This window comes from Agelaius tricolor, unplaced genomic scaffold, assembly GCF_023055355.1.
Source record: "Agelaius tricolor isolate 1412-34295 unplaced genomic scaffold, bAgeTri1.0.p SCAF_10, whole genome shotgun sequence".
NCBI lineage: Eukaryota > Metazoa > Chordata > Aves > Passeriformes > Icteridae > Agelaius > Agelaius tricolor.
The window spans coordinates 17,927,706-17,948,366 of NW_027269270.1; the positions used below are offsets into that span (position 1 = coordinate 17,927,706).

General features: G+C 38.1%; 1 protein-coding gene across 4 annotated transcripts in view; it reads right to left on the reverse strand.

The window, feature by feature from the left end:
- SCN2A (sodium voltage-gated channel alpha subunit 2) overlaps positions 1-11,950 on the reverse strand; it is a 73,656-nt gene extending 61,706 nt beyond the window's left edge. For all 4 annotated transcript variants that reach the window (XM_071435001.1, XM_071434998.1, XM_071435000.1 and 1 more), the window contains exon 1: positions 11,591-11,950. The gene's annotated coding sequence lies outside the window, so the exon portion shown is untranslated. The remainder of the gene's footprint in view (positions 1-11,590) is intronic.
- Positions 11,951-20,661: the final 8,711 nt, after the last annotated feature.

Sequence of the window (20,661 nt, forward strand, 5' to 3'; positions counted from 1 at the left end):
CAGGTGTTTCGGGCAGACAACGGCAGGAGAGGCAGAAGTAGAGGGGGTTGCTGAGGGGAACCCGCCCTCCAGAGCCACCGGCGAAGGAGAGCGGAGCCCCGCCGGGCGAGGTCCCTCCCCGCTGTCCCAGGAACCGAGCTGAGCAGCAATGGAGCAAAATTCAGGCTTTGGCATCAGGGCGGGAAGAAACCGGGGGATCACCATCCCTCCTTCAGTTAGCTTTGCGTACTGTCTGTATTGGATACAGAGTCAGCCATGCTGCCTACTGCCTGCAGCCAGCCAATTCCCCTGCTCCGGGTGGGCGGGTGTTGTGGGGCTTTTTTAAATAGGAAACGGTGACTGTAAAACCATAGAAACGGACCTAGGGAGTGGGGTGCTGGGACAGTTTTTACATCATCTCCACTCTTTTCAAGCTGTTTTTGATAAAAAAATTAACCTCATCCGCTACATGCCAGAACCCCTGAGTTTTGACTTGGTGTATATGAGAGGACGTGCGGGCGTACATGTCCTATTTGTAACTTTGCAAATTAAAGAGAACCTGGATCTGAACGGAGCATTGTCTAAATAGGCTTGCATTTGCAAAGATAGCTGACTAGTGAGAAACAAAACTGCCTGTTGAGAAACTTCCAAACCCAAAACACAATAGGCACAGAAAGCTTGAGGACCATCCCACGTGGGGGAAACAAATATCTCCATGGATAACAGATGAGAATTTCTCCCCCGGGAACTGTACTGACGCTGACAGGTTCCCTGCAGCTGCACAGCACCAGCTGCCAAGGGGCTCCTGCAGGAGTTAATGCAGCTTGAAAGAAGCATTAACTCCTTGGATATCTATCAACCTTCAAGGGCAGGATGCCACAAAATGTTTCCTCATAAGCACTACTCATGCCTCCACTACGTAGCTGCACCTGGAAACACATCAAGGTCTCTAAAGGAGATAGAATCACATGCACAAAAAACCGCAGCTACAAAAAAAGCACAAGTGCACAGTACAACTTCCTTTCTCATTCATGGTCCCCACCAGATTCCCTTTGCCACTGGAATGGAAGAGCTGGCTTTGTTTCAGTAAAGTGCCACTTCAAATAAACTAGAAGCAAAGTGGTTTCAGTGATTCTGGAAATTAAATCACAGATGCGGTCCCATATTTACTTTTAAATATTCTTTTAGTCTTAGGATGGTTTATGGTTAGCGGTTCTTACTATATCCTTAGGGACAGAGTGCAGATGGGTCCAAGCCAGCTACTAGTTACAAGTTGTGATGTCTCATGCTAATTGCAGATGGGGCTGATGGTACTGTTTATTACTGAGAGACTTGACATTGACCTATCCGTTTTCCTTTTATTTTTTTCTTCTTCCTCTCTTGATCACTTATGCCAAACTTGAAGTGCTGGGGCTAAAATTTTACATTTTTGCCTCGGACCAATTTTTAGAGGGAAGCTTCAAATCAAATGAAACTATTTCTAAGAAAAAGGCAATGTATATGTATTTACCCTTAAATTTTATAGCTACCAATTTTCAAAGCATGAATAAGTCACATTCTTTGGGACTTTTTCTTTTTGAATAGTATCTTTAATACTTGCTTAGAGTTAAAATTTTTGAAAAATTAGTTTGCACGTATTTGAAAGAACACCCCAGAGATTTACAAGGGTGAATTACAGAGATAATGCATTTTTCTGTTTATGTTTCATTGTCCATCTGAAGGCATTTTCCTTCAACTGAAGTCTGTCTTTGTGGACTCTGCTGATCCAGGAGTGGGAATGCTTTCATCTTTTTGTTCTAGATCATTTTGTTATGTTCATTATTAAAGAAACCAAACCAAACAAACAAGGAAAAAAAAAACCATAAAAGCCCAGAAGGAAATATAGAAGGAAAAGGGGGCATTTAGGAGAAAAGGGAGACATATCTCAGATTGAAGACCGGCAGCATAAGAAACCTCCAGGGAAATGATACGTGTAAGAACTGTCTGCCTGGATAAAGCAACTGTCTCAAAATTGGCTGCAGTAGTCCTGCAGGCTGGCTGCAGAGACGTGAAAATTTCAAAGACTTGTAGATTATTATGGTCATAAACTTCATCTAGGTTGATCAATTTGAATACAAAGGAGACCAGGCTGGGGAACAGAAGCAGAGGAGGAAGCAGTATAATGGAGAAAGCAGACATAGGAGAAAGGAAAAAAAACTTGGGATGAATGAGCAAGAGAGGGAATACTGAGATAACTGGACTGGAATTAATTGGACGGATGGACAAAAAAATGTAAAAATGAGTTTATAAATGTGACAGGATCTCTGTGAAGTATGTGTAAACATGTATTCAATAACTCATTCATATGTGTATCAACATGGCCTCCCTAAAACTGTGTATGAACACGCCCATAAAAGGCCCCTATTACTATAGGAAAAAGGACTGAAATGACAGCATAGAATTGAGGTCTGCTTTAGTTTTAGTGCATTTGTCAGTAGATACTGTAATGCAATGTTCACTGTCTGATGTAGTATACAATATGGATGAGCTCTTAAAAGCAGTGAGATTTGTTTTGGAGGAGACTTCCTTGATTTGTTGGTGCTGCACAGGGATCAGGAGAAGTGACTACTGGGAAGGGGAAAAGAAGGATGATAACTCTGTGTCCTTCATGCAAGGTCTGTATGCTGTTTTGGAGAACTGGCCATGCCACAAGTAGGGTTTGCCTTCTCTGGCATTGGGTGCCTGTATCTATTGGCATCTGCATCTAAGCCAATCTGAACTCCTTTCATATTTCTGGAGAAAAGTAGGTCTTGTAAAAGGCAATTCTTCTGACCTATTTCAGATATCTACCCTAAGATGAGGCAAGTTGTGCCCACATCAAGAAGTGTCTGTCTCTCTGGACTGACTAGAAAAGGGGCAAGAGATGAGTACTCAGCACTGCCTGATGGTAGGCAATTCACTCAAACTGCTGTTTTCACAACTAGCTACAAATCATGATTTCTAGAATGTAAAGACAGCCTTAATTCAGTGCTCCACAGCATACTTTTAATGTGACTTTTTAAGTGTGAAATATTTAGTAGATCCTTTTACTTCCACACCTCCTTACTAAATATCAGCCACTTATTTTGTGCCCATTACCATTGTTCCCATTTTGTGTTTTAGGAAGCAGAACCACATGTGTTTTGGGAACCAGAATAACATATGAAAATATATAGGGTCTGCATTCTGATACACATTGACAGAGACGAGGGAAAATTGTATATTCCTGTTGTAGTACTGAAAAATATGTATTAATTACTGTAATTTTAATGGTTATTATGTATTACAGTTCTGCCAACTGTCCAAAGCTTCACACTACAGGCATCTCTACAGCTGAGTAACTATGTCTTTTAAATGAAGATGTCATCAGTGGGAGACACATAAGACTGGATGCGTATTCAAAATTTGGCAACCAAAAGGGAAAAATTAAACCAAACAGCATGAAATTACATCCTATGATGAGTAATATGGTTGTTGATTTGTGCAGAATGCAGCCAAATGGTTATATAGGATTGCCAGACCATCATACAGGAACTGTTAGAAAGCTTAAGAGCTGCCCCTTCATCCCCTCCATGTCCCAAGCAAAGGCAGAGAGCAAATATCATCACTACTCCCCAGTGACCTGCATGCTTGTTTCCCTGGGTAATGAAAAGCCCAGTCAGATATATAACATTAAAAAGCATTAAACAAGTCTCTATTAAATTTAGAAGATTTGCTTTTTGCTCTGAAAGGAAACAGAGTAGTTAATTGGCCCACAATTAAATAGAAATGCCATTAAAAAAATCCTGAAACAGTTTGCCAGGCCCAGTTTCTGTTTGCCTTTTATAGTGTTCTCAAACCCTGTCATATCAAGACATAAACTGAAAATATTCTGAACGCTATGAAAACATCTTTATGGATCAATTTATCCTGAGGGACAATGTGCCTATGGCCGACACATGCAGTTAAGTAAGAGCAGGAAGGTACTATCACTATTGCATCAAGAAACTTGAAAGGCCTGAGGGAGCAATGCAGATTCATAAGTGCAGGATCAGAGGGAATGGTTATGAGTGCTTACTCTGATATTCTGCCCAGTGTGGATTATACCAGTCTCTTGATTTAAAAAGTGTCTCAGCTGAAACACACCAAATTCATGAGAAACCCTTAGTAAGTTACCTTGTGGCAAAGTATTATTGCAATAACATGGGTGCCTTGTTTCATACTCGGACATCACTTTCCTGGGTAGTGATGTTAGGAAAAGAAGAAGTGCCACAGAAGTATGGAAATGTGCCAGAAATGGAAAGCTGAGTACTTACATCATATAGCTGCCCAAAACTAATTTTTCATAGCTCCTGGTTGTCTTCATAAGAGGGAGAAAACAATTAACAGCTTTAAAGTTTAGTCTCTTTTTTTAAAAAATGCAGATTCAGTTTCAAGGTAACTTTATTAAAAAAAAGGAGTGGAGGCTTGCTCATTATAATATTTTATAACTATGGGGAAAAGAAGGCTTGCTGAGGACAATCTACAAAATTCTAGGCTAAAATAAAACTGCAGCCAATTGTAACTGGACTATTTGAAACTGAAATTTGTTCAGTGGAGTTTAATAATTTTTTTCCAGTTCAGAATAATTTCCTAAATGTACAGGGGTTTTTTATGTACTGAATTTGCATTTGTTGGTACGTGTGAATAAAACAACAGAGCAGATGCTGAAAACCTCCTCAGGAGAGTTTTTCCATTCCCACTATGTTTGAGCCAGCAAAACAGGTTCTGATTAGAGGGAATGCAGGAGCTCCCCAAAGATTTCTTAGAAGAATTCCTTGCTCACAGCAGCACCTGCAACTTGGAGCTGTACCACTGCAAGGACGTGTTCCCACAGGAGCTGTGCATACCATGCTGCTTATTTCCATACAGAAACATGGATACACAAGTCAATATTTCCTTTGCAATGTATTCAACTTTTTTTCATATAAACTCAATTTGTATACCCTTCTAAAATTTCTATTTCCCCCACCCTACATTTGACTGTGTTTTGCCCATCAGTCGCTCTTCTCTAGATTCCCACATGATATTTCCTCTTACCACAATTCCAGAGCCATTTTCCCATCCTCACAATATTTATACCAGCTCACCAGCTCACTCAATTTCTGCATCATATCCTTCATCTTTCTCACTAAGGACAGCTTATTTTGAGAATGTGTGAATCCATGAACTAATTTGGAAGTGAGGTCAATACTGAGAAAAGCTATATAATCCCTTTCCCAGCAATGGAGAACACTTCTCCAGAGTTCCCAGCCTCTGCCACTCCAAAGAGCAAGATATCAGCATGAGTAATAACACCCAAGTGTCCCATATAACATTAAAGGTCATCATCACCATCATCATTCCCTGAGGCTTATGTTCAGTTTTTTTTCCCCTGAAGAATACTACTGGAGTAAAGTACCAGATTTCTCTGTGTGAGAGTAGCCTGCCTTCGGGCTTAGCTTTGAGGGCCAAAGCTTTGCTTCAGATCCAAAAAGATCCAAAAATTTCATCTGGCAAAAGCACAAATATCTTTTTATGGTCACAAACTTAAAGGCCGTGAAGCACTTTAAATGTTAACTATTACTGAAAATAACATAAAAAATTTTGAAACAATAAGTCTTGAAAATGTTATAACTGTTGCATATGTTTAGCCAACATAACTACAAAAGCAAACTCTTTGCCAGATGTAAAATGTTATTCTGTTGCAAAGTGACTCTTTTAAGTGTGGCCCAGTAATATGTACTGTCTATTTCTTTCTAATAAAATTGACTTCCTTAAAGGTTTCCATCTTCCCATTGCTTCTGAGAGTAAAATTTGGTGCTTTTCATTTTATCTATTAGTATTTTTCCAGAAGCCAAATGAAAGCAGAACTCAACCTGCACCCCTGTATTTTCAAAGCATATTGTCATTGCCTCACCAGGAGAACTTTTCAGCAGTATTATCGCGGTACTTGTGGGACTGTTTACTGTCAACACTTTTGTAGTGCTACCCATCACAAAATGGAAACCAGGTTCTGCACTCAAAAATCTAACCTGTGTGAACGCATTTGCACAGGGTGTTTGTGCAGCCATCACCAAAGCCTCAATCTGCAAACAATTGTGCAGTGTTTGCCCCATGTCTGCTTTCAGGTTAACACAACTACAGATGGAAGATTTTTTCATCCTGCCTTGTGTCAGTACTTATCTTGTAGTTTCCATGGTTGCATTATTGACTTTCAGCAAGGAGAAAACACATGGAGCTCACACACTCTACAAATACACCTGTTAAACTCTTTAGATACAACCTTGTGTGCTACAGTGCCAGTTAAAATAACTTTGCCAGAGACTTCCAGGAGGGAAGATTTATCTAACAAAGCTTGCCTTGTGGCCCAAGAAGTAGGATTTTCCACTCATTTGGCTTTGGTACAAATGTTTAGTTTTACACAAGATACAACTAGCATACTTATAGAGATAGGCTGTCAAATTTCAACTATCCTGGTCAGAGACCTTGTTTCTTTATAGTGCTTGTCTAGAAGTTTGCCATATACTTGCCTTTAAGCACATGGTGTGTTTAGATACTCAGGTGCTGGCACCTGTTTATGGAACTGATTTTTAACTGCAAATCCCAGTGTCTAGGCAAAGGACACTTTTTTCTAACCTTGCTCCCCACAGTTTATGATCATGAAACTCTGTTTTTCTTGAGATCACAGACTGTCAATTTTTTTTGCCTGTATCTATCTCCATTTTGTATACATGTATGGAATCCAGCTCCTAATATATCTGTTATCCTACTGAGACAAACGGGTGAGTCTAGAACACAGTGTATTGCTTTAGAGAACTTGAGTCAGAATTCTAATTTCAGAGTGAGTCATTTACATTTATCATCAAACAAAACTACATTGGGATCAAAGTCTGTGGAGGATTTTGCAGTTACACTGAGGTTGGTGAGACATGGTGAAGATGGTATCGAAAAAAAATGATGCATAATTACCTCCCATTCAGATAGGAGGACTGTTTCTGCCCCACTCTGAAAGCCTGCTGGTAATAATTCAACTAAAGCAACATTCACCATGATGTGAGAGGAATGACAGCAGTAGATGGGGAAACATTGTAGCTTTAACTAAGTTAGCTCCATATCGGCAACCAGAAAGCTATGGAGCCAGAAGTTAACAGGCCAAAATAATCAGGTAGGCTTGTACAGTTCCATACAGCACAAATGCTGCCTTTGAAACCAAAGTGCTAAGCTAAAGGCTGGCCAGACCTGCTGCCATCCTGCTTTTTACTGCAGTCTTGAATGGTACCCAATATTTTGGCTAGAGCAGGTGGTTTGGCATCTGAATTACTCAAAAGCTGTATGTCGCAACTCCATTTAAGACCAGAAATCAGCACCTTATGGCATAAAACAAAGGCACCCCCTCTCATATGACAAGGCCACATCAGAAAATCCCTTGCTGTACATTCAAAACCCGGACATCCATCATCTCAAAATGCGTGCCTGCTCGTGCTGTCTGTCATCAGTTTGTGCAGGTAAGATAGCTGCACCCTGCATGGAGCAATCATTATCTTATTGAACATGAGCCTCTTCCTTGGTGAAGGAAGTTTGCATTTTTAATGCATAATGGCAACCACCTGTGAGGAGCTCCAGAAAGATGGTGAGGACCAACTAGCATTAGCTACAACAATTCATCTGGCCAAAATCAGCAGAAACCAAGCAAAGAATCAAGCAGCAAGAAGGAGCACAATTGCACAAAGCCTAAGAAAATTTCATATAGAACAATCACTGAACTTCATCTTGAGAGACATAAAAAGTAATATTGCTAATTTTTTTAAGTTTTTTTTTCCATATAGTATGGACAACCTGACAGAGTTTCATTTGCTTAATGTTTCCATTATGTGAATCACTTCATAATGCTTTCAGCTTTGCCAAATATTGATTGTTGATACTTGATTTATTTCTTTAATGGCAGTTTAAATGGCAAAATATTTCCTTCAATGAAAATAGAAAGTAAATATCAACTTCACAATGCAGATTCATCTATCCTCTTTCCATCTGAATGCTTATAACAAAAACTTCACCATTAAATAGAAAAAATACATTTTTAGTCTGCTTATTGGAAAAAGTTTGACAGTATTATTTCCCTAATCTACAAGTTTAAAAAACAACAGGCAAGAATGATGAATCTATGCTGTTGGGTTTTTTAATAGGAAGATTAAAAACTGGTTTTTGTCTATTTAATAAGCATTGTGGTAATACTGCAACATTAAAATGTATTTCCAGCCAGCTTTTTTGAGAGCTTTTGCTACAATCTGTTTATTCTGGATTGTGTCAGGTAGGCTGCTCAGGCAATATATGAGTTTGAGTCTTGTTGCTCCTGTTTAAATTTATTGAAATCTGGCCATTTAACATGTCTCTAAAATAATTTCTAGATATGCTCAGAAAAAGCTTCTTAGCAGCTTGTAATAAATACTTAGAGAATTGCCATGTGTTGGCTGTGTTTCTACATTAGCAGCCCCTTCAGCACAGTTAATACTGAGAACTTCTGAGGCACCCAGCACTGAAAACTGGAGTGGAAGCAGAGCCCTTCTATTGGTCCCAGACCAGTCAGAGGCAGAAAGAGGCAGCAGCTGAACTTCAGTCGGAGGTAAGGGTCAGAAAAGGAACAATAGTAGGTTCAGAGGCAAAAATAAGAGAGGTAAAGTTGCAAACTTGCAATTTGAACTGAAGAGTGTGAATATAGTTATTCAATGTTTCTTTAAATTGTTCTCTGTCAGTATTTTGATCCCAAACCTTCTTTACAGGATATCTTCCCAAGTAGGCATTAAGTACAGGATGATTATTTCCTCAGCTTTTTTTTTTTTTTTTTTTTTTTTAATTCTTAAGTCATTTAGTAATTCACAACATCATTTGCCTCTCCTCCTTCCCACCTCTAGGAAATGAGGTACATTATTTGTCTTTCAAAGACAGTAACAGAGGAACAGGAGATACAAGTGACCATTGGCAGAAATGTCTTCTAACCCAGTATTTCTAAGACTGGTAGGCGTCCATGAAATGAGAGAAGGTACAAGAAATGAATTTATTCGAGTGACTTCAGGAAGCCTCTAGAAAGGAGGCCCTGGGATTCCTGATGCCTGCTTGGCAGGCTGGGACCGAGGGCAGGACCGAGAGAGGAACAGGAAGGCTCTGATGGGCAAGAGGCTGCTTCCACTCAGGGGGAGTACAGGACCAGGGTCTGCAGCTGCAAAGGATCCACTGTGGTTTGGAGAAGCCAGTGGGAGCATGTCTATGGCCTTAAAACATTGGAAGCAACACAGTGAAAATCTTGCTTGAGATTTTTTGTACTCCAGCTGAGAGCTGAGTGCATAACGGGATTACGGTTGCATTTCTTGCTACCAGGTATGAGTCAAGCAGATAGACTATATTAGATTTCAGTGTTCTCTCCAACCCTTGGGTGGGAGAGTTTTTAGGGCTCCTTGGGGGTGGAGCAGGGCTGCAGGTAGTGACCACACAAATCTATTCGTCCAGATCTGAGATGAAATCAAGGAAGCAGCCCTGGCAGCATAACTGATGCTGTTCTTGCTCTTGCTGCAGGGTGGGTACAATGGTCTCTGCTGTTGAGATCTGATGCTTACATGAGTACAAAGTACACTTCATTTAGAGTAATTCAGTATTCAGAAGTAACAAGTAGGCTTTAATAGCCCCTATACTTAAGTTTCACACAGCATAGCTTTCTCTTAGGGTCAAGTTTTGCTTGAACTCCTTCAGAAATATCCAACTTTATTCCTAGCAAAAGATATCTGGATCAGGCTTTGATATGATACAGCCATTTATGCGCCTCTATTTCCCAAGACCTAATGTTCACAATAAATATATTCAAAATCTGTAAGAATCTTGCTTCAATATTTTCTTTTAAGGCTTATGATAACTCAATTGATTTTCTTTTTATTTTTTTAAACAGAAGAGTTCATCTAAAGATTACCTTTGAAGCTAAATGCCCATTTGACCTACTAACTGCATTTTATGAACACTGCAATATTTCTGTTATTACAAATATTTTTTCTTTGAAAATTCGTGCAGTCTAAAAATCAAGAGAACAGAGCCAGGTATTTATCCACTTGCCTAATATTGAGAATGTGAGTCATCCCATTGACATGTCTGTTTGTTGTTGAAATGGGGCCTATAGACATATGAGAGCATAATTATTTAATGCATTTGTCACCAGAGGAAATAGCAGATCATTTGGACATGATCATTCATCATTTCTCCAGATCTGTTCAATAATGAAGGAACCTTTACCATCTAGTGAAGAGACCTTCAGACATTGCAATGGCTCAGCCATAACCAAATAACGCATATTGAAAACATTGATCAGAAAAACGCAGCTAAGCAGGCAACCTGCAGAGATGGCGAGAATGTATGTGAACCTTCTTAATGTTTTACTTGTATCTATGGAATCACCTAAAGCCAACACAGCATCGAGCATTCAAATCCCAACAGGCAATTTTCTGTTGCTTCACTAATCACCACAAAAAGAAAAAAGTTTGCCTTTTCACAGGTGTGTGAAAATTTTGATGAAGTGCTACTTAACACCTTATAATAGAAAGCAACAGGGAAAAAACTGATTGCACATTCTCTGTATTTTTCACAACCTGGTTATTGAGACCCTTCTCTGATCTATGACTTTGTAAGTCAATGCATTTCTGTGTTGTTTTTACCAACTAAAACCATTATTGCTGTAATGAAGAGAAGGTAGAAAAAAGACCAGAAGGTTTGAAAGAAGAGTCAGGGGGTGCTGCATGAGCTTCCCACCTCCTGAGTCATTCTGCTGTCTCTCCCAGTGGGTATCATGCTTCTAAAAAAATAATGAAAGGAATATTTTTTTCTCTCTCATGCAATATGGAATGAAGTTTCAAAATAAAAAATTCATTCTTATATATAAAAAACAAGTCACAAAACAGATGTGTTTCATATGGTATATGCAGCAGTGCAAAACCATGTTTAGTCACAGACAAGTCCTCCATTCTGTCTTCCATCAGGGAGAGGCTGTTTTGGGAGATGAGGGAGGGGAGAATCCTATAAATCTCCTATGCCTCACAGAAAAAAAAATAGATGAATTTATTAAGTAAAGACAGCCTCACACTGAAAATGCTATAAAGAAGCAACAGTACATCTCTGCATCAAAATTGTGCAATCCCAGAGATGCAGTTGTGTGCTTTAAAAGACCCTCCAATTTGTATTCAGAATACAGCACCAATATAGCCTCCCACAGAAAAAGAAAACACTTGTGGATGACTACCTTAAAACAGCAGCAACAAATTACCACAATTAAGATGAAAAACACAAACTCAAAAATAATTCTTATTATGAACATGCGTGCTTAAAAAACATAGGATCAGAAAGCTGCAAAGAGCAACATCATTTTTCATTATTGTGCTAAGACCTGATTGAATGCTATGAAAAATCCATGCAGTGGCAAAGATGGCTATTATTTCCTCTCCTCTTGCTCTATTAATATTAATTGAAAACTAGGTGTGGCACCAGAATAGAAGAATCTTGGTAAAAACCAGCTAGAATTTGTTGGCTTTTAGCATTATAATTAAATATAATGTTGTCTTACCTGATTAAAGGAGGATTAAAAATCATAGCATAAGAAATATCCATACACTTGTAGATAGATGATGAGAGGCTCCTTCTACTGCAGGTACAGGTTCCTGGGCAAAGAAGCTTGTAAACTCCTGATTTCACTGAAATGAAAAAGGAAAGAAATAAAGAACCTCCCCATAAAAGCAACAAAGGAGCCTCTGCAGTATTCTGTAGTCTCTTCGCCTGCTTCCTGTTCTGAGATTCACTCCTTGAATCCCAGCATCGATCAGAAAATTGGTTGTGGGGGAAAAAAAGGAGGGGGGAGAGCGGAGAGGGAGGAAACGAAGCGGCAGCGGATTCCGTGCTGGCTCCACCTCCTGGCAGGACCGAACGCGCTGGAGCCCGCACACCCTGCCCGCACAGCTTGTTACCCTCGAGTACACAGCTTTAAATACAGGAACGGGAGCACTGAGCAATGCTTACAAATTCTTGACAACTGCCTTGACATTTAAAGTACACAACACGATTTTTTCTTTTTTTTTTTTTTTTTTTTTTTTTTTTTTTTTTTTTTTTACAATGAGGTAAATATATGAATGCATCAGTATACACATAACTGCAGAAAACTCAAGGTACTGCCAGATATCTTTATTTTACTATGTAGTAATGCACGTTCTGTTTAGAAATAAATCATTCTTTGTGCACAACTCCCCACTACAGATATAGTAGCAAGTAAATGTGTTGGGTTTTTTCCTTTGATTATTGATCCTGCAAAACACAAATGACATCTATATATTTATTGAAAGCCAGAAGAAAAATAAAGTTGTTAAGTAAGACAGAAGGAATGAATGTTTGGATGTAGCAAGAACTATTATATTATTGCTCAATAAAGAGTGTTTAGGGTGATCTGTTTTACTTATTTTAATCCAAGGCTCCATTGCATTTTATAGCATCTTAGAACTGATCTTTGGTATTCTGAATACTATTAGTTGTAAAAGACTAATGTACAAATTGGCTGCCTCACCCCAGTTGTCTCTAGCCACAATTCCTATAATAGCAGTGTTGGATTTAGTGTTACTAAAGGATACCTTACACTGGAATGCTGTGTAGCTGACTGTTTCTACTTTTATCTTCTATTTCTATCACATACACCTGCTCTGTCACATCACACAGCTAGCAGCCACCTGCATGTGGGGTTGGCTCAGCAATTCTCAGCTGTGGAGGAAAATTTAATCATACCAAAACATGGGGCCTGGGGGAGAAAAAAAGTGCAGAGTTAACTAGGAATGGATCTAGATGAAAACCATGGACTTAGAATTGGGATCCATGATCTAACTCATCACAAAAATCAGTGTTGTCAACACAAGGTAGTAGCTGAAGAGACAGTCCATTTGAGTAATGACGGATATTTTTGTCAGCTTAAACCACTCATCACAGTTATTCCAAAGCCTTGGAGTGTCCCAGGAAAATGATCCATTTTCATGCTTGTTCAAGCTCTGCTATGGGATCTTGGACCCTGAAAGGACTCCAAAATACTAAAATAGTGCAAGCAGTGATAATAATAGTTCAAAATACCTACTGTGCGAGCATGGACTGAAATCCCTTAGAAATCCTGTTGGCACCAAAAAATGCGCTCTAGTTTGGCTTTAAGGAACTTTTTCCTTAAAATACTCCTTTATGCAGACCTACTCGTACTTGTGAGGGGTCTCCCCGCGAAGTGCCGCCGCTGTTACTCTCAGCCGGCGCTGTCCGCGGTGCTGGAGCGCGGCCCTGCTCCACGGGCTCTGCTCCGTAGTGCCCGCATCTCCCAGCACCTTCCTTTGGAATATACTTTGACAACCTTGTATAAATGTTGAAATACGTCATAAATGCATATAGGCCTACTTGAGATCAAAAATGCTGAAGCTCATATTCAAAAGCCTAATTCTAAAGTCACTTTTTGAATGTATTTTTTTGAAAATTATAATTTCATTGGAGTATGTAATATTAAAGATTTGAATATTAATTCAACTTCATAAACTAAACAGGAACTTCTATGCTATCTAAGAAAAAATATCATTTGAATTAATAACATCTGTGCTATTAAAAGCGAGATAAAACTTATGCAAGAAATTTGAAAATTATATGAATCTTTATTATTTAGAATACTACTAATATGTAATTCTTTGCAGTAGAGGAGCAATTTAGTTAAAGGTGTACTGGTAATAAATATGAATTTCAGTTGCATTATAAAAAATATACACAAACTCAGAAAAGCTTTTATTATGTAACCTTAATCCTTCTACTCACTTCTCACTTCTAAAATCTGTAGGTATATGGCAATTACATCTTAGTGCTAAAGCTCACTGGCAAAGTGAGATTTGATTTTCTGTATCTTCATGAGAAGTAAAATTAAAGTAAGATATTATAAGATCTCTGATATACCACAATAAAGTGCCACAGTAATTAAATAGACTTAACTGCTGAGATTCTCTGGAGTTTTCTAAGGTTTTATTTTCCCATAAAAACTGGATTTTTCACAAAGTGGCACAAACTTTCAAGCAGTTACAGTGAGAAAGTAAAGAGTTTCTCTATGAAAACTTAAGAAGAGATCCAAAGAGATCCTAGCAAATCTCTCATAGCTGAATCTAAATCTCCTAAAGCTATTGAACACCTACAAACATGATTTATTCCTGGTTTTATTAACCATTTTAATAGCACTTATAGGAACTCCATAGGAATGAAAACAAATATGCATTGAATAAATCTCATTTTCTGATTTTTTTTCAAGTCTCCTAAAACTAGGATAGCTGGAAGAATCTCTCTGCTTATTCAGCCATGCTGATAGAGCTCATTTCTACCAGAAATCTCTCTTTGCCTCTTAGAGCATGGCTAACAGTCATCTGCATAAAAAATAACCATTCTTCTAAATCATGCAAAAACATTTGCCCAGAAGAGACGGAGCAAAAGGTCAAACTCCAGTTTCCACAGCGCATGGGATGTTAAGCTTAAGGAGCAATGCTTGGAGCTGTTCTGGCCAACAGACACTTATCTACGCCTGTCGTTTACATGCCTCAAAGAAATAGCTGCTTCACATATGTAGAACCCTTTCTTTTCCTTTTTATCTTTTTTTTTAATCCACAAATCTCTTAACTCTCAAACTCTAGACCTAAATCTGGAAACTGCTCAGGCAAAAGACAGGTCTGCAGATTGAACAGTGGTTTATTGATGTGTCATCTTTTAAAAAGATATAAATGAATCTCAATCAAAAGTTATTGGCCTTTGTTTAGTTCTTATGAAATCATAAAGCCTATTATTCTTGCCTTTAACATCTGAGAATCACCTTTGCAAATTACTCATTGAAGTGAAACTGAAATTTAATGTTATTCTAAATATGAAGAATATTCTCTTCCCAGTTCCAGTTACTTTAAGAGAAACTGCTTTGGTGACTATTAATCATTAACAATCTTAGAATTTTTTTACATTTCTTTCAGATCTAAAATATTTGCATGTGAGATGTATTAGTGCAGGCTACCACATTTTACCTCTGCCTGAAAAAAAAAAAAAAGCTTTGGAATTTAAAAGATTTCTGAAAATTTTTCTACATAATAAAAATTCTCTGGTCTTGGTATCTACTTTTGAAGAAGGGACTATTTTACATCACATTTGCAATATTTTCAAACTTTGAAGCCAGTAATTTCTTTGCTGCCTGAGGCTAACACTGAAGTATTTTTTAATGACCAATGATGGATTAAGATTTGAAAAGGAATAAGTACAATGGTTTTTGAAAGAACATATCACTTCCATCTTTTCTCTCTGTGACATTGTGTACCTGTACTTTACAATTCAGTGCAGCAGCTTACATGTTCTCTATCCGTATCATTCTTGGCCAAAAGCAGATCATAGTACAATTATTTTTCTTTAACATGCTGGAGTAAATTGTTTCAAATGTTTCTCTCTCAGTGTAATATATTTTCATAGTTTAGTTATAAAGGGACTATTTTTAGTATAGATAACTGCTACATGTAGTATAAGAGACAGAGAAACTTTCTAAAGCAAGATCAACAGCAAGATCAACTTGGCAAGCATATGTTATTAAACAGAGCAATTATTCTAGGCATTCCAGCTTTTAAAGACTAGCAAATAAATAAATCATAACTTGAGGTTTGCTTAACAAAACCTCCCCTCTCTCCAAGTGATGATTACCCTTCATCTGACCAATTAAACCACATGACTCAGTAGCAATAAATGGAATGAAAACATATGAATGCAATCTCTCTGTTTATAGGTGTCCTGGGAGAACATTATTAGATTTTGTTACTAGCTCTGAGAGCACACTAGTGCACTTGTTGCTGAGGTATCATTTAATTCATTTCCCCACCTCTTAAAATCTGCCTACCTTAAATTGTATTTGTTCACTCTGAAATCGATTGCTTTCATTTCATCTTTGTTTATTGGTCTTGTCATATATATGTTAGATCCTTTTGAACATTGTCCATGTCCTGTGAACATATGGTGCTTGAAATAATAGCTTCCTAGGCCTGGTTGGCCACTTTGGACTTTACAAGGAATAACAAAATATTTCTTCACTCTTGATCTCTACAGCTTTGTTGTCTAACAAAATTAATTTATGCTATAGCCCCTTCTGACATCAGGAATTATCTCCATTTCATAGGAGAGGAACTAAGACACATACATACATTAATTTCTGAAAGTTATACAAGAAGAGTGCAAGCCTTAGATATTGACCCCTTGTTATCTGAGTCAGTGCCTGTCCCCTGTTCTAACTTTTATTACTCACATACATAGCTAATATTTCTCAAAATTCTCCTAACTTGTTTGCCTGTATCCCTGTAAGTTCTTGAGGCATATGACATGCAAAAAACATATTTACTAATAAATAAGTTGCATTCTGTGATTCTCCTGTGTTGTGATTGAATAGACATAAAATTTAAAAAAAACTTATCAAGCAAGATTAGCAAGATTAGTATAAATATTGCTTCTACCACTTGGAAATTTGTAAACTACTTCTGCAGTGGCAGCAGATGCAGCGCCTATTACATACTAGAGGATAGAAACATTTAGAACATATATGGTGGGAAAGCTACATCTTTCCAGTTAACCTGTGGAACTTTTCACCAAATCTCCCACTGAGTAGTGAACAATGCCAAGTGAGGTTGGCTGCAAAGCTCCTGAAGATGCAGTTAGGCCCACCTCTACCTTGAGGATCACTGGCATAAGAATTTTTTTTTTATTGACCAGTCATTTTATTATTGTTTGCTGGTAATTATCTTGAACTTAGACATCAGTTTCATACAATGATTTTATTTTTTCAAAATGTAGATACACAAGAGTCCTACTCTTTCTAAATATATGAACAGAGTATGTGGATTTATAAGTGAACATTTTAAGATATCTCTAAGCAGTGATTGTTGTGTACATTTTGTTCAGCTCATGATAACTTTATGATTGTGATTGCAGTTCATCTAAATGACAGGAAACTTGTAAACTGAGATCAATATTTTGGAAGCACTTAGGCCAGTATGAAAGGTGGTTGGGGTGTTTTATGCTTTGTGAATTATTTTTAGTTGATTTTTACTGAATGAATGGAATTATCACAACAGAGTCCACTTGCATATGGCCTTCTTATTGGTTCTACAAGATTTGGAGGGGTTTAACTATTATTTAATAACATAATGTTAAAATAATTTTGTTATTATTAAAATCTATAACCATTGAAGTACAGATTGCTGATCATATATCTTTATTACAATGTTAGGAATAATTAAACAGGTAAACGTTGAACTTGAATTAAAGTCATGTTCATTACACTTAGCTAAATACTGCAATTTTGATTTCTTTCAACAGGTAACATTGGTAAGTAGTTGAAGGACTAGAGATAATATAATTTTATATTTTGGTGCCTTTAAGTATATTAGTTCACAACAGTGCCTGAGAATTACTAAGGAGAATTGTTGACAAAAAATAATTGTATTCATAAAATAAATATTTGATAACTTAACTGCTGAAAACTTACATGTGAGCTATGTACAGGGATTGCCCTTATGAAACCCCATACAGGGGATGTACTCATTCATATTTAACGCTTCAAAATTATTTTCCTCTTTGGAACTAAGATATTTCAACATTTGTACTTGAGCTGTTTAGTTAAAAGTGACTGGATAGCTTTGCATGTATTCAGTCTTTACTGGGAGCAAAACTGCACCTGGGGCAGGATTCCCAGGAAGATTATTTAGAAATGTCAGGGGTTTTCAAGTTACATTTTTAAATGTAATTTCTGAGTTGAACTTTCAGTGATGATTCATTAAAAGTTGTAATCATAATTTAAATTGAAACAAGTGTCACGCTGGAATTGTTATAAATTACTTTTGCCAAGGCAGCCTATTTGTTGTTGTCCTTTGAATGGTCACTTCTGATTTTCAGATCTGGCAGTGGGATCTAGTGAGGCAGAACAAAGGGAGGAGAGAGATTTTGTGTATCTACAATTTATCACATATATACATTTAATATAGTGGGTTTTTTAAATGAAATTTTCATATTTAAACATTCAGGGGTTTGGGAGGAGTTGTTCCATATAGATGGTTTGATGCATTTATATTATAAATGTATACAACTATTTGTTTGTGCCACCGATAGATTTTGAAGTTCTTAGGAACATTATTCAAAGTCTGTACATGAATAAAGAAGAATATAGGCCGTACATGAGCTATGTATGACCTGGGCCTGGTTAGCCTGGAGAGGAGATGGCCAAGAGGAGATTTTATCAATGCATACAATAACTTAAGGACAAATCTCAAGAAGATGAGACCAGATGGTGCCCAGGTGGTGCCCAGACAGAACAAGAGACAGTGGACACAAACTGAAACACAGGAAGTTCTATCTGAACATGAGGAGAAACTTTTCTAGTTTGAGTGTGACAGAGCACTGGAGCAGACTGCCTAGAGAGGAGTCTCCTTGCCTGGAGATACTCAAAGCCCAGCTGTTTGTGATCCTGCAACTTGCTCGAGGTGAGCCTGCTTCAGCAGAGAGGTTGGGTTACATGATTTCCAGAGGTCCCTTCCAACACAACCATTCTGTGATTCTGTAAATGAACACTTACCATGACTTTGTGCAGCATGAGCATTTCTACAAACAAAACTTAGATTTTCTGGATTCTTCTTTTAGTGTGAAGATTGATAATTGAAGCGTTTATATTAGTGACATAACATTTCTCTAATAGCGCACCTACACCCATGAGAAGCCTGTCTTGGTACAGACAAATACATTAGGTATAGTCATTGTGCCAACTGGCATATCTCAGAAGATTGCAATAAATATAAGGGCAGTATCACAAAAAAGCAGGACTGGGGGTTCTCTAGTAATTTGACCTTAATCTAACCATCTTGTGGAACATTAGTTCACAAAAATTAGCTATATTAAGACTAAACTCTTATAAAACTTAACAAAGAATCAAACCTCTGAACCAGCTCAGGTTAAAAACTGTTTTTCATATACCTCTTTCTGTTGGAATTACACAGCTAGTATTAAGGACTATGCTTTTTATTTTTTAATAAAGTTGAAATGGTTTGTTATTTAGATTCACATTTCTTTATTTTTCCAGGAGAAACTGCATTCAACATGTATTACTCCCCTTTAACTCTCTGATGTTACTAGATGATGATTACCTTTGGACAATAAAGACTTTCTAAAGAAAACTTCCAAAGACCCCCAAGAACTTTTTTTTAATATTAAAAATGAAAAATTAAAGAAGTCTCTTTGAAGCAAAGAGGGGGACTTGTGTGAGCAGTATGATGAGAAGTGTCCCTTTATGCCCCAGGTTTACAAAACCCACGCGTTTTGAATGTAAGGGTACATCTCTTTTGCTTAGTACACAGAGATTATTCTGTACATACAGAATACATACATCCCCTGAGAATGTATTCCTGTTTCCTGCTGCCAGATTCAGGAATTTGGTGTTTATATCTGTCAAGCCCACAGCAAGCGTAACTCAAACCAAAAGGACTACTCACAAACTGACACAAAATGTTTTAGGATAAATGCTAACTGCAAAGGGGATATCTGTTGATATGAGGGATATGGGACATGAGTTGTAGGTAGTTATCACTACTCCTGCTGCTTTGTGCAGTTGTGACTTGGTAGGGGCCATCACAGTGCTGGCTGTTGGCTGCCCTGGGGTCCTTGCTTCCAAAACAAACTGTGTGACCAGGGGCCAGAGAACAGGGCTGTTTCTAAGCTCTGCAGAAGAGGCATTTAAGGGAACTACAGGAGCTACAAGAAAGCAAGATATTAATTGCTTGTTATACTCATTTATTCTTGTTTTGAGGAATCGTGTTTGTTTATTAAATCCCACATGACTGAACATGAAAGCTGGTAGCTTGATTTTCAATTAGGTGGGATCTGCAGCAGTCTCTACCCTAAGGCTTTGAGTCATTATATTGCACACACTTGCTGACACTGCTCAGCATTTCTACACTTCACTTTCCACAGACACAACGCTCCTCAAGCTGCCAGGCAGGACAAAACAATATGCTGCCTGAAGGATATTATTCACTCAATACTGCTGCTCGTGGAGGAGGTGGTGCTGGAGCCAGTGCTCTAATAATTCTTCCCAGGATGGCCAGAGGTATTCTAGGTAAGCAGATGTAAATCTGCACATGCTCAGGAAGCCTGTCTAAGGGGAAGACTTTGAGCTTTGATTTTACATAAGCATAGTACATTTTACACATGTGAAAGACATGAACATGGTGCCAAAAGTACCTGGTAGTTTTTAATGAATAAGAAAGTATCAAGATAATTAGCAAGTTCTGCATACACCAGTTAGGGAGGCAGTTAGGGAGTCTGTTATTTACACATTCCTCTGTTCCCATGCATTTTAAAGGAAACAGCACGTTTAAAACCAAATGCTCTGTTCAATGTATAAGGCCAACGGCTTCAAAATTTAATTATTTTATGTAAAAGCTATTTGGAAGGGTTATTCAATAGTTAGTGTGGTTCCGTGGGTCTGCTCTGCTCCTTGCCTGCTGGCAGCGCCGGTCAGAGCAGAGGGAGGCGGCCGGCTGGAAGGCGGCAGAGCGGAGGCTCCAGGCCGGGCGGCTGCGCTCGCCGCGC